Genomic DNA, 12,593 nt, shown 5'->3' on the forward strand with positions numbered 1-12,593 from the left:
CACAAAATCTAAACTAGATCTGTTCCAGAACTATGCCAGGACTAAACCAAACCTTTGTGCCTCCTCTCTCTTCACGTCATTAGTCTTTTCACATGTTAAACACAAACAAAGCGGAGGGTCAGAGGTCACAGGGCCTAAACAAGACTGTCTCTGATGAAGGACTGACTGAAGCCCTCTCCAATCAGACCCAAGTGTCAGAAGAACAGAACAGCTGCACTAGAATAATATGCTGTTATTATGTTTTTACTATCAACTCTATATATATGTGAAGCAAAGACAAATTTAACCTATGATGGACATTTAAGTTTGTGTGCGTTTTTAAGATAAGATAAGAGAACTTTTATTCGTCCCACAATGGTAAAGTTCTAGTGTTGCAACGCACAGTTCAGAACAACAAGCGAACAGAAATAGACTCTTAAAAATAAATATTAGAAAATAGACTGAAATTTAATGCATGCATCAGAATAAAGGGCTACAACACTGTTATGTATAATAAGTGGCTCTGTAATTATGTATAATGAAGCTCAACAATGACAGCCTCCTCCAGTTCCAGAAGTACATTTTCTATTCATTTTTTTTCTTAGACTTTTTGAAAAACTCCAATATTAAGAGTTCATTAAGAGACATCACAGAAACTAATCAGCCAAAAAGCACTTTTAAAACACATAATAACATTGAAGTTTATAAAGTTTCAGAAACCAATTGCTTAGCTGATTAGCTGAGAGCAAGTTTGCAAACTTTTAATATATGTATTTTTTTCCAGAAAGTCTATGGGAAAAGTTCATGAGAAATTTATCTATATAGGGTTGGGCGGTCACTGTAGGTAGGTTGATTGAGAGAATAAAGTAGACCTGCTTCTGTTCTTTTTTTTTCTGTTTTCTTGTACTCAAACTGACAAATTTGTATATTTCTGCCTCATAGTCTTTTTCTATTTTTGTTTTTTAAATAATAATAGAATGACATTTTCATACTCAAAATAATATGATTTTCTTTACATTAGTATGAGGTCCAATATAGTTGTGATTAATCTCAAAATGACACTAAAACTAAACTAAACTAAAGTTTTAGTATCAGATTTTTTGGTACAACCCTAGTCCTTAGAAAGACCTGGTTTAGTTCTGGCAGTACTTAGAAAGGGAAATCTGATTGCGTGGTACTGAAAATGTCCCTGTTGGCCGTCTAATTCACACATGTTTACAAATTTGCAGAGCTACACATTCTGCTGCAGAGGGACAGTTTCACACGAGGTTTTCATTTGGGACGACCCAGACTCGAGAAGCACATGCAGACGATTCAAGGGACTATGTCTGTGAGAACTGCTGCTATGAGAGGAGGCAAACAACAAAATATATTAGAATATTACACTTCAAAATTAACCGCAAAATTTAAGAAATATCACTTTATACCAGATGTGGGGACTTGCAAGTTGTGACTTGGACTCGAGACAGACTTGAGTCAATATTTTCAGGACTTCAGACTTGACTTGATAAAATGGACTAAGACTTGGGACTCGACTTGGACTTGAAGGTCAGTGACTTGGGACTTGACTCGGACTTGAGCCTTGTGACTTGAGCAGACTTGATGCTTCTCCTACAAAAATATGTTTTTAGAAAATACTTTTCTCTTTACAGTTGATAAATGTGGTGCTGTGATATGGTGTCCTCAAATGTATTACAGTAATACACAGTAAAGTAATATATAGTACAATACCGTAAAACAGAGAGAATTACAAAGAACTACATGACAAAACACACAAAGATTTTGTCAAAAGTAGCATTTCTACAACTCTTATATAAATATCCATATATAAACATACACCTTTTTAAGAACAGTTTAGTTTAAAAGTCATATAAATTGCAAAAATCTCTGGTTTGAAGACTTGAAATGACTTGAAGCTCAAAGCAGACGACTTGGACTTGACTTGGACTTATGGGCCAGTGACTTGAGACTTGACATGGACCTGAGGTCAAACACTTGAGACTTGAGACTTGCAAACCACCTCTGCTTTATACCATTAAAAGAAAGACATTATTATGCTTTTTGTATTTTAGACATTCTTAGTTTTCTAATGTTGCATATCTAACAGGGTTTTCAAAGTATCAAAATCAGATATTAATCAATACAAAAACTACTAGTAGTATCAAAACTAGATACTCATTTGAGAAGGTATCAATTCTATGAACCACTATGGAATTTGCCTGGACCATTGAGGGATTACATAGATATAACACCCCATGCGAATAAAAAAGAAAGTACTACGATTTAATGCTGAAAATCACATTCTGCTGCCTAAAAAGAGTGTCTTGATTATCATTGTGGTATTGGAATCGCTTTTAAAGCTGCACTGTGTAACCTTTCTGGTAGAGGGTTCGCCATCTGCTTGTCTCCATAGAGATATTACTGTTTTTGCTTCGTTTATTCCACAGCATGGAAATAAACTTGGTAATCACAATGGGCACAGGTTAATGTTCAGCTCTTTGGAGCTATGGAGAGGTCAGAGTGCATGTTTTTTCATTGCTTTTCATATTTTTGAGCTATAAAACCCCTGTAGTTGAAAAGATGCAAGGGAGATATTTGTTTTACGTCCTACTGTGGAACATTCCAGGCAAAGAAAACACATCGCCATGGAGACAAGAAAACAGCAGACCCTTCAACTTAAAAGTTACACAGTGCACCTTTGTTACAACCTGAAGGGCAACATATTTAAGAACATAGGAGTCAAGGTTTATCTTTGAATTTATTTTATTGTAATGTTTTGTTCTTCATTTTGGTTGCTTGAAAGAAATTACCATATTTTCCGGACTATAAGTCGCTACGGAGAATAAGTCGCACCAGCCCAAAAAGTGCGGAGTGAAGAAGAAAAAAACATATATAAATCTCACCGGACTATAAGTCGCACTTTTTGGGGAAATGTATTTTATAAAATCAGGAATCTAGGAATCGACATTTCATCTTGAAAGTCAAGTTCTAGTAATAACAACAGAATAGAGAACAACAGGCTGAATAGGCGTTAATATGTTAACGTAACATATTAACAGTTCTATACCAGTACCATAGCTCCATGAGGTAAACAGAGCGCTGCTTCCTCTTCGTGCGTAGCTGTGTCAGACTCAGCATCAGTTCCAGCTAGAATTATTCCAGCCTTTCTGAATCCTGACAGGATGGTGTTAGTGACTTCCAGGAATGTTGCACAGCGCACCTGCCCGGTTGCTGTGAAGCTGAGTTCTCCATCCCCGCTTTCTGACAGTCCCTAACAAGTTTTGCTTTTTGCTGCTCGATTACCATTTTCTGCTGAGTATTTCACTATTTGCAGCAGGACAGCGGGCTTTTTCTACAGGACGCATGCACAGTAGGGTGTGAAGTGACAGCGGTACAGGAGTAATAGTAGTACTAGATACTGACACACAAGTCTAGAGCGTCAGTCTGAAAATTTTAATATATAAGTTGCACTGGAGTATAAGTCGCAGGAAACACCCAAACCATGAAAGAAAGTGCGACTTATAGTCCAAAAAATATGGTATATAAAAACATTCCCATGCACAAAAATAATGAAAAAGTAATAAACAGAAAAATTGACCTTCAGAACAAAAGGTGCAACACCGGGCCAACCCCATACAAAAAAAACCCTCCAAAACCAACAAACCTGAACGCAAAGAAAAGGCAAAAACAGCACCTTACACCCTGCTGACAGAAGCGAGGCTACTGTAACAGAGCAGAGAGCGCACCATAGACAAGCGGACGTATTTATAGGCTCCGCACAGCCACGGAAAAATAAACCATCAAAAAGGGGTTAACCAAAAAAATACTAATATCAAAACTTATTACAAAAACTGAATGGTATCAAGTCTAATCCTTAGTATCGAAATGTACACCATTTTCTATATAGAGCAGAACAGAACATAACTCCTAAAACACATGTATTGGAACTATTACTCACTGGGAACTACTTCGAAAGGATGTATAATTCTAGTATATCTCCCCACCTAAATCTCTCCATAATTTCCCTGTATGTTTATAAAGTACCATCTGGTGTGTGGACATTTTTACAGTGTGGTGGGCTGGTTCCAGGTTAAACACCATTTCTTTGTGATTGTATCTGCTTTGGTTTACGGTCTACGGGGCGAGTATAAGCTTCTATTGTTTATTTGAGATCTGTCAGTTTAAAACTCTCCTCCAGACCAGGTTTTCATTGGACCTGAGCCAGAAGATAAAAACGTTGAGAAATTGGGTTTTAATTTGCTGTTTTAGCTGAATAATCGCTCAAGTGATTGCAAACAGGTTGTGGCTGTAAATATTAAAGACATACTGTGTAACTTTGCTGGTAGGGGAAATTTGGTCGTCTCTGTGGGGTAGAAAGGTAGAATGTTTCACAGTATGGCATTAAAGTCCCCATATTACGCTATTTTCTGATCTAGGTTATAATGTTTCCTCATCAAAAACATACCTGGAGTTGTGTTTTGTTTTATTCACACATGTTTAACACAGAAACCCTGCAAATAAAATGCTCTGTTCCACCTTGTGATGTCATGTGGTAAGACAGGAAGTGCTCCACTGTGTTTTTAAACTCCATACAGTTTTACTAGAATCATCTGATCATCATATCAACCTCGAAATTGCCCATCTCAACTGAACAAAAGGTAAAAGGAGGCTAATAACTTGAACATATCATGACATGACAAGGTTGAACATAACATTTTGAACTTTGGAAATGTAAACAGACTAATTAGAAAGGATTACTCAAACGTGCATGAATGAAACGAAACATGTCTCAAGGTGTTTTTGATGAGGTGACACATTGCAATATGAACTTTTGTGGGACCATTAAAGGGACAGTCCGGAATTTTTGACATAGGACCTCCTTTCCTAGTGAGCCAGAGTGTTGGAGACGTATGGAGACACTTTTAAAAATATTCCATCCAGTCCTTGTATTTACAGAGGTCTTACCCACTCCACAAAACACCCGAAGCAAATCTATTATTACGCCAGACTGCCGATGTGAATGTCTGTCAATAGAATAATTTTAGAAGTATAACCATTCTTGCATTTGAAGGATTTCTGTCTGAGCAACAGCATTGAGTTGTACTTCCTGATAGAAAGCTTGGCAATGATGGACTAATATATGAGAAAATAGTCCCTCAACATGTGATGATTCATGCGATGCAAGTTTAGTTTTATTTCAAACATTCTATCAACAAAGACATTCACATCATAGTAATAGATTTGCTTCAGGTGTTTTGTGGAGTGGGTAAGACTGTTTTTAGTGGCAGGATAACTATGGCCATTGACATATGCTAGACTAGCACCAGCGACCTCTGCAAATACAAGGACTGAATGGAATATTTAAAAAAGTGTCTCCACACGTCTCCAACACTCTGGCTCACTACGAAATGAGGTCCTATGTCCAAAAAACTTGTTTAAACTTGTTAATCTTAGTGTTGACAAGCAGGTGAAGCTCCTAGGCCAATTTACAAGTCAGGTCTATGGACAGGTTACCCCATGTTTGCAAGGTTTTTGAGCATTCAACATGTTTGTTTACAATGCACAATGCACTTATTTAGCTGCATAATATTAGCAATAATAGTTAATAAATAAATAATAATAAAGGTTGGAGGTTCAGTCTTTACCCGTATTACCACTGTGTCTTTGAGCAAAGCTTTTAAACGTACAGTGCCACATTATTACTGTCTTAATATATGAAAAATAGAACTAGTGTATTTTAAACGTGACAACATTAAGCTCACAAGAATCAATTTTGTGTAATTTAGAACCTTTAATGCCATACTGCGGAAGTATGCAGGCCAAACAATAACATCTTCGTGGAAAGTTCCATATTGCGCCTTTATGTTAAATCCATTGACCTAATTAAAACCAAATACTTTTCCTACTTTCCTTGTAGCATCTAAACTTGAAGATCCTCCCTGTCAGATAGAGATCCGTGGAATTGCGTTTGGCTTTGCTCTCCAAACCACAGTAATGTAAACTCCACTGTCCATGGTCTCACAGTGTAATCCACTTGGCAACCCCCAGACAGCGTTCATTCTGTAATCTTTTCGTTTTTTCATTTTTAACCAGACGACAAAATCAGCTCCAGTTGTTTGGATTTGCACCGAAGGCCAAGCTAACACAATCTGTGAACACAAACGCACTTAAACACATTATAATGGTTTACATCTGGACAGAGCGGCTGCATCACGTCATAAAGAGGAGGGAGAGTGAATGTACCACCTATTCACAGTCCCTCCTGTGTACCATACAGAAGAGGGACAGCAAATATATGGTACAGAGGAGGGACTGTAAATGTATGCACAGAGGAGTGAGAGTGAATATATGGTACAGAGGAGGTTTTTCATTCACAGTATACTGTATACAAAGAGGCCAGAGCTGTTTTGTAACTGTTATTTATCATTTAAAGCAACTAGAGAACAGCTTTGAAAAAATACAAGTTGAATAATACAAGGTGTTTTGGGCCAGCATTGGTGAGTAAATCATCTTATTACACCAAAGCAACACCGAAATGAGATATCAACTGAACAGCCTCGGCTGGAAAGACCACAACAAAGGAGGGAGAACACGACAACGGCGGCATTTTTAACCCCTTGCGAGGGCATTTATTATAAGAACATGATGTTAATGGGCGTGGCGGCCCCAGAATGGGGGAGGAGAGAGAGAGCATGCACTCGAATGCTGCTTTATTGTCCCGCGGTGATTGGCGGCTAGAGCCAGCGGCAGGGCAATGGAGGGAGGCGAAGACACCTGGAGGGAAAGGAGAGCGGAAGGGGCAGGGCAGAGCACAGCCTGGGCTGTAACACTCCCTCCTTTCAGGAAAAGGGCCTCACTTGGATCTTGTTAAAAACAATTAATTTTCTTCACCACAGTGTACCTCAAAGGCTCAGGTGGCCCCGGGATAAGGGCTCCTCCACTGTGCTGTCCCAGTTGAGCAGAGCACTGTGGTTTCAGCAGCAGTCAGACTTCTGCAAATGCCTCTCCAGAGCTAGGTGGCACCACCTCTCAATTCCATTCTGGCACAGCTGTGGCGAGAAAGAGCATAACAAGGCTGCTTAATTGTGCTGTTATCCCCTGGTAAAACTGTACGTGGTGTACACACTGCATTCGCCTTACTCGAATTTAACTACCCTTGTAAACAATATATTGGAATCGATAACCGATCCATCAAAAGTTTCAGTATTGGCGTTACTATCCGATATTGTTGTGTTCCTACTCCTCAATGAGTGGCTGCCGGTGCTGGGGTTTAGGTAGTGATCATTCAGATCAGAGAGAGGCATTTTAGGTGTAAACCAACTGGATCTTGTGAATCAAAACACCAAATTAACACAAATAATAACTTCTCCATCATATCCAATGTTTTTATAATTAAGAATAAATCAGCATTACAGTTGTTACTGTAAAACGTATTTCTGATTTGAACATGTTTACATCATATCCGGGGATGCACACTGCAAAAACAAAAAATCTAGTCATGTTAAGATTGCTTGAATTAAGACATTTTTTATCATGATTTGAGTAAATTGATCTACCAATGGAACAAGACGTTTTGTTTTTAAAATATGAAAATACATCTTGATACACTTAAGATAAGAAAACAACTCTTTGCACTAAGAATGAAAATCTGTTGTTGCTTGAATAAAAACACATTTATTCCATTGTTGATCATTTTTCTTGCCAAGTTGAATCTACTCAAATAAAGTAAAATGTTCTTAATTTAAGGCATTTTAGGTTGCAGAGATATTGCTTTTTACAGTGTGATTACGTCATGCGTTAAAAATCTAAATCTTACATTTAAACAGGGAAAGATAACTTTTTGTACATTACCATGCAGAATATTTTTGATTAATAGTGTATTGTATAAATCTGATGGTAGCTATGATTGCATAAAGTCCATTGGTTTAAATAGTCAAGTGGATTATCATGTTAGAGAGCAGCACCACTTTAGTACAGGCTTAATCTCCAATCATTTGTTTGAGTCAGGGCTCCATTAGCTGCTATTGAAAAAGAACAGGTGGCTCTATAAGGGCTGGTGCTCAGAGAAGGCTAACACACAGATTAAATGGATTGTAGTAAGTAGTGTCACGATAGTTACATTTCAAACTTCATTTTGATACTAATGCAATAAACTCAATACTGATTTTCCACAGTATGGTATTGAACATATCTACTAGTATCTTGCATTTATTCCACTACAGTTTTTATTGACCTTTCCACAGATATGACCTCTAACTTAGCATTGTGGTGTCACCTACTTGTCTCCATGGAGAAAGATATTAGGGATGCAACAGTATTTGATATAATATCAAATCATTCGGTGGTCTCATACTGGTCTCACGATTCGATACACATGTTCGTTCGATACACGTGTCGATATACACGTGTCCTTCCATGCACGCTGTATTGTCATTTTTTTTGGTTTAAAGGAAAACAGTTATTGCAGCATCCTCAGATGCATCAAGAAAGCAGCTCCATAAGGACTGAATTGTTCTAACAGAGGTGGATTTTATCTTTCAGTCACTTTTATTTTACTTTGACTTTAGGCCCAGGAATGACAGATATCAACTTTTAAATACTTTAGAATTGCTTTTGGCTTTACATTGGCTTTAATCAAATGTTCTCGTATACACACATGCGACATTACTCACAATATACACAATCTTTTTCTCAGACTCTGTCTCACAAGTTTTACTCGAAAATGATCTGTTGAGACATTTCTATGTAATATAACATAGTTTTAGTGTCCAGAAAAAGGATGTGTGTCACAGACTGTAGCAGGACAGTGTGGGAGGAGCTACTGTCTGTCTCTGCTGGAGAGGGCAGAGCAGCGGACACAAGCGTGAGGCATGTGCATGCTGAGAGTGGCAGGAAAATAAACCAAATCATCATGAAAGAAGGAAATGTATGATAGTGTAAGTCCCCTACCACTCTATATTAAGAGTAGACTGGCCATATTATAAAATATAAAATATATAAAATAGCGTGAGAAAGCTCTCTTTCTTATTTTCACTGAATAAAAATTCTGAGCTGTAAATGAACTAAAACACATATAAACTGCAGCTGTACAGTAGTTCTACTGTAATGTATTGTATGTATTGTATGTAATGTAATATATGTAAGTCATTAACATCATAGTTTTATTATATTATACTCATTAGCAGAAAAAAAATACATGACTTTTTTTTGTCTTAAAACATATTGAAATTGAATTGATATCGTGACCCGTATATTGAGATAGGTATCAAATCATCATAAAGTATAGTGGAACATTCCAGGCAAATAACATGTCTAAGGTGATTTTGAAAATAAACAACGATTTTTCATGCCTGGAGTTGTTTTTGTTTTTTTTGTGTGTCCATCCATCCATTTTCGTCCGCTTATCTGGGGCCGGGTCGCGGGGGCAGCAGCCTAAGCAGGGACTCCCAGACTTCCTTCACCCCAGACACGTCCTCCAGCTCCTCCGGGGGGACCCCGAGGCGTTCCCAGGCCAGCCGAGAGACATAGTCCCTCCAGCGTGTCCTGGGTCTTCCCCGGGGCCTCCTCCCGGTGGGACATGCCCGGAACACCTCCCGAGGGAGGCGCCCAGGAGGCATCCGAAACAGATGCCCGAGCCACCTCAGCTGGCTCCTCTCGACGTGGAGGAGCAGCGGCTCTACTCCGAGCTCCTCCCGTGTGACTGAGCTCCTCACCCTATCTCTAAGGGAGCGCCCAGCCACCCTGTGGAGGAAACCCATTTCAAGCGCTTGTATCCACGATCTCGTCCTTTCGGTCACTACCCAGAGCTCATGACCATAGGTGAGAGTAGGAACGAAGACTGACCGGTAAATCGAGAGCTTCGCCTTTCGGCTCAGCTCCCTCTTCACCACAACAGTCCGATACAGCGACCGCATCACTGCCGAAGCTGCACCGATTCCGCCTGTCAATCTCACGTTCCGTCCTTCCCTCACTCGTGAACAAGACCCCGAGATACTTGAACTCCTCCACTTGAGGCTTGTGTGTGTTTTTTTTTAATCATTCACACATTGAGTAATCCTTTATTATTAGTCGGTAATTTCCAAATTTCCAGCTCCTTTTACCTTTAGTTCAGTAGAAATTGGCAATTCCAAAGCTGAAATCATCCAGATGATTCTAGTGATGGTGTATGGAGTTTGAAAACACTGTGGAGCACCTCCTGTACCACCACATGACATCACAATGTGAAACGGAGTGGTTTCTGTTTGAGAAAAGAACTCATTCTATATATGCAGGGTTTGTGTGTTAAACTTCTGAATGAACAAAACATAAACCAGGTATGCTTGTGATGAGGAAACATTTTAGCATAGATCAGGAAATGGCGTAACATGGGTCCTTTAAATGATAAACTCCGTTATGTAACCTTGTCACGTAGCAGACAGTCTGGAAACACCTGGAATATTCTCTCTTCACAGTGTTAGTGTAACCAGAGCTTAACCTTTCCCAAATGTCACCCTTTGGTTCCAGATAAGACGAGTCCTTTCTCTAAAGGCCAGAGTTCCCCCAGGGAGCCGGCCGGGTCTGTCCCAGAGAGGCCGCTCTGTTTCGGGGATAGTCAGCAGCTCCTGGGCCCTTGCTCCAGACTGGACAAAGGCTGAGTGTGCTGTGGGGCTACAGACACTGCTACATCAGTGGAATTCAGAATATTAATACTGATATGAAGAAATATGTAGTTAGTAGTTACGTTATTTTCTGATCTATGTTATGTTTCCTCATCACAAACATACCTGGAGTTGTGTTTTATTTAACACAAAAACCCTGCGCATATTTAAGATGAGTTATTCTCTCAAACAGAAAACACTCCTTGTGATGTCATGTGGTAATACAGGAAGTGCTCCACAGTATTTTTAAACTCCATACACCTTCACTAGAATCATTTGGATCATTTCAGCCCTGGACTTGCCCATTTCTACTGAACAAATGGCAACAGTAGCTGTTAACTTTAAACCGTTTGATGACATCACAAGGTGGAACAGAGCATTTTGAGCTTTGGAGGTCTAGACAAACTAATAATAAAGGTTTACTTAAACATACAATGAAACGAAGCACAACTTTGGGTTTTTTTCGATGAGGAAACAACATTCTAACATGGTTTAAAGCTCACAAGAGTCAATTTAGTGTAATATAGAGTGTGTTAGTGTGTTATGAAGTTGTTCCCTTATCAAAAAGATTCCTGAACAGGTTTTAGATGTCATCCATGCATGTTTGAGAAATCTAGCGATCTTTCCTGGGCCATATTCAAACTCTCCTTAGCAGATCGCAATACTAGCCTGCATAATGCTCAGTCCACAAGCCTGTCATCCATGCTCCTGCACAGCAATTCTCCATAAATATACACCACAACACCATGATAGAAAACAATGCACTACAACGTCACAAACCCAATGCAATGTGCAGAAGTTCTGTTGTGATACTTGTGATATTTGTGATATTTAAACAAGTCAACAATTCCAGGACAAAATTCCAGGTCCAGAAGTATTTAGCAATTATTATAAAGATTTTAAATTTATGTTTTTATTTGTTGGTTTGGATTTTCGTATTCATTTTTTGTCAAATTTTAAAACTCTAATATTAATCTAATTTCTTTATCCATTATTTGGTGTGTCTGTAAGGTAGTAAATGTAACCCTTCATTCTCGTGGCCCATTGGTTTGGTTGTAGTCACCTGTTTGTATTTTGGCTGCAGAGACCCTATGGAGTTTCCGGGTCAGTAGATTAGGGGCAGTCTTTCTTTCACCTGAATAGGCTCCAGTAACACAGATCTAATGCGATTAATGAGGCCAGAGAGAGACAGGGAAATAAACACGGCTACTGTAGCTCACCAGGACCAGAGAAAACAACTGTGGAAAAGCACTGTGCAAGTGGTTTTGTTTTAACAATGATCGTGTTATTTTTAATCATCAGTGATCTGCCTGGGTGTTTTTAATGGACCTCTGTAGCCTCTGTCAGTCAAACATGTGGTCTGGAGCAGAGTTGAGTTTTTGGAGCCTTGGGACCAACTGTTTCCTCTGCAACAAAACCATTCTCCTGTTCATGACATTATTGAATGTAATATCATAAGATCAGTTATCGTCACATCTCTGTTCTTGTAGAGTTTGTCTGGAGCTATGACTGCACTATGAAGGTGGAGAGTAACCCAGACCATGTTCTTCACAGTCAGTTTGAGTTGATGCCATCAGGCAGAAGGTACAGAGTCAAACTGCAAACTGAACAGATTCAAACATTCTTAGGGAATATGCAATCAAAACTGCACATATGCCAAGGGAATGTGCAATCAAAACTACACATATGTCAAGGGAATGTGCAATCAAAACTGCACATAAGTCAAGGGAATGTGCAATCAAATCCTGTTGATAGACCAAGGAAATGTGCAATCAAAACTGACGTGCAATCAAAACTGCACATAGGCCAAGGGAACGTTCAATCAAAACTGCACACAGACCAATGGAATGTGCAATCAAAACTGATATGCAATCAAAACTGCACATAGTCCAAGGGAATGTGCAATCAAAACTGCACATAAGTCAAGGGAATGTGCAATCAAACCTGTTGATAGACCAAGGAAATGTGCAATCAAAA

The sequence above is a fragment of the Boleophthalmus pectinirostris genome, unplaced genomic scaffold (assembly GCF_026225935.1).
Source record: "Boleophthalmus pectinirostris isolate CB_2022bp ecotype Guang Dong unplaced genomic scaffold, ASM2622593v1 HiC_scaffold_1, whole genome shotgun sequence".
Lineage (NCBI taxonomy): Eukaryota > Metazoa > Chordata > Actinopteri > Gobiiformes > Gobiidae > Boleophthalmus > Boleophthalmus pectinirostris.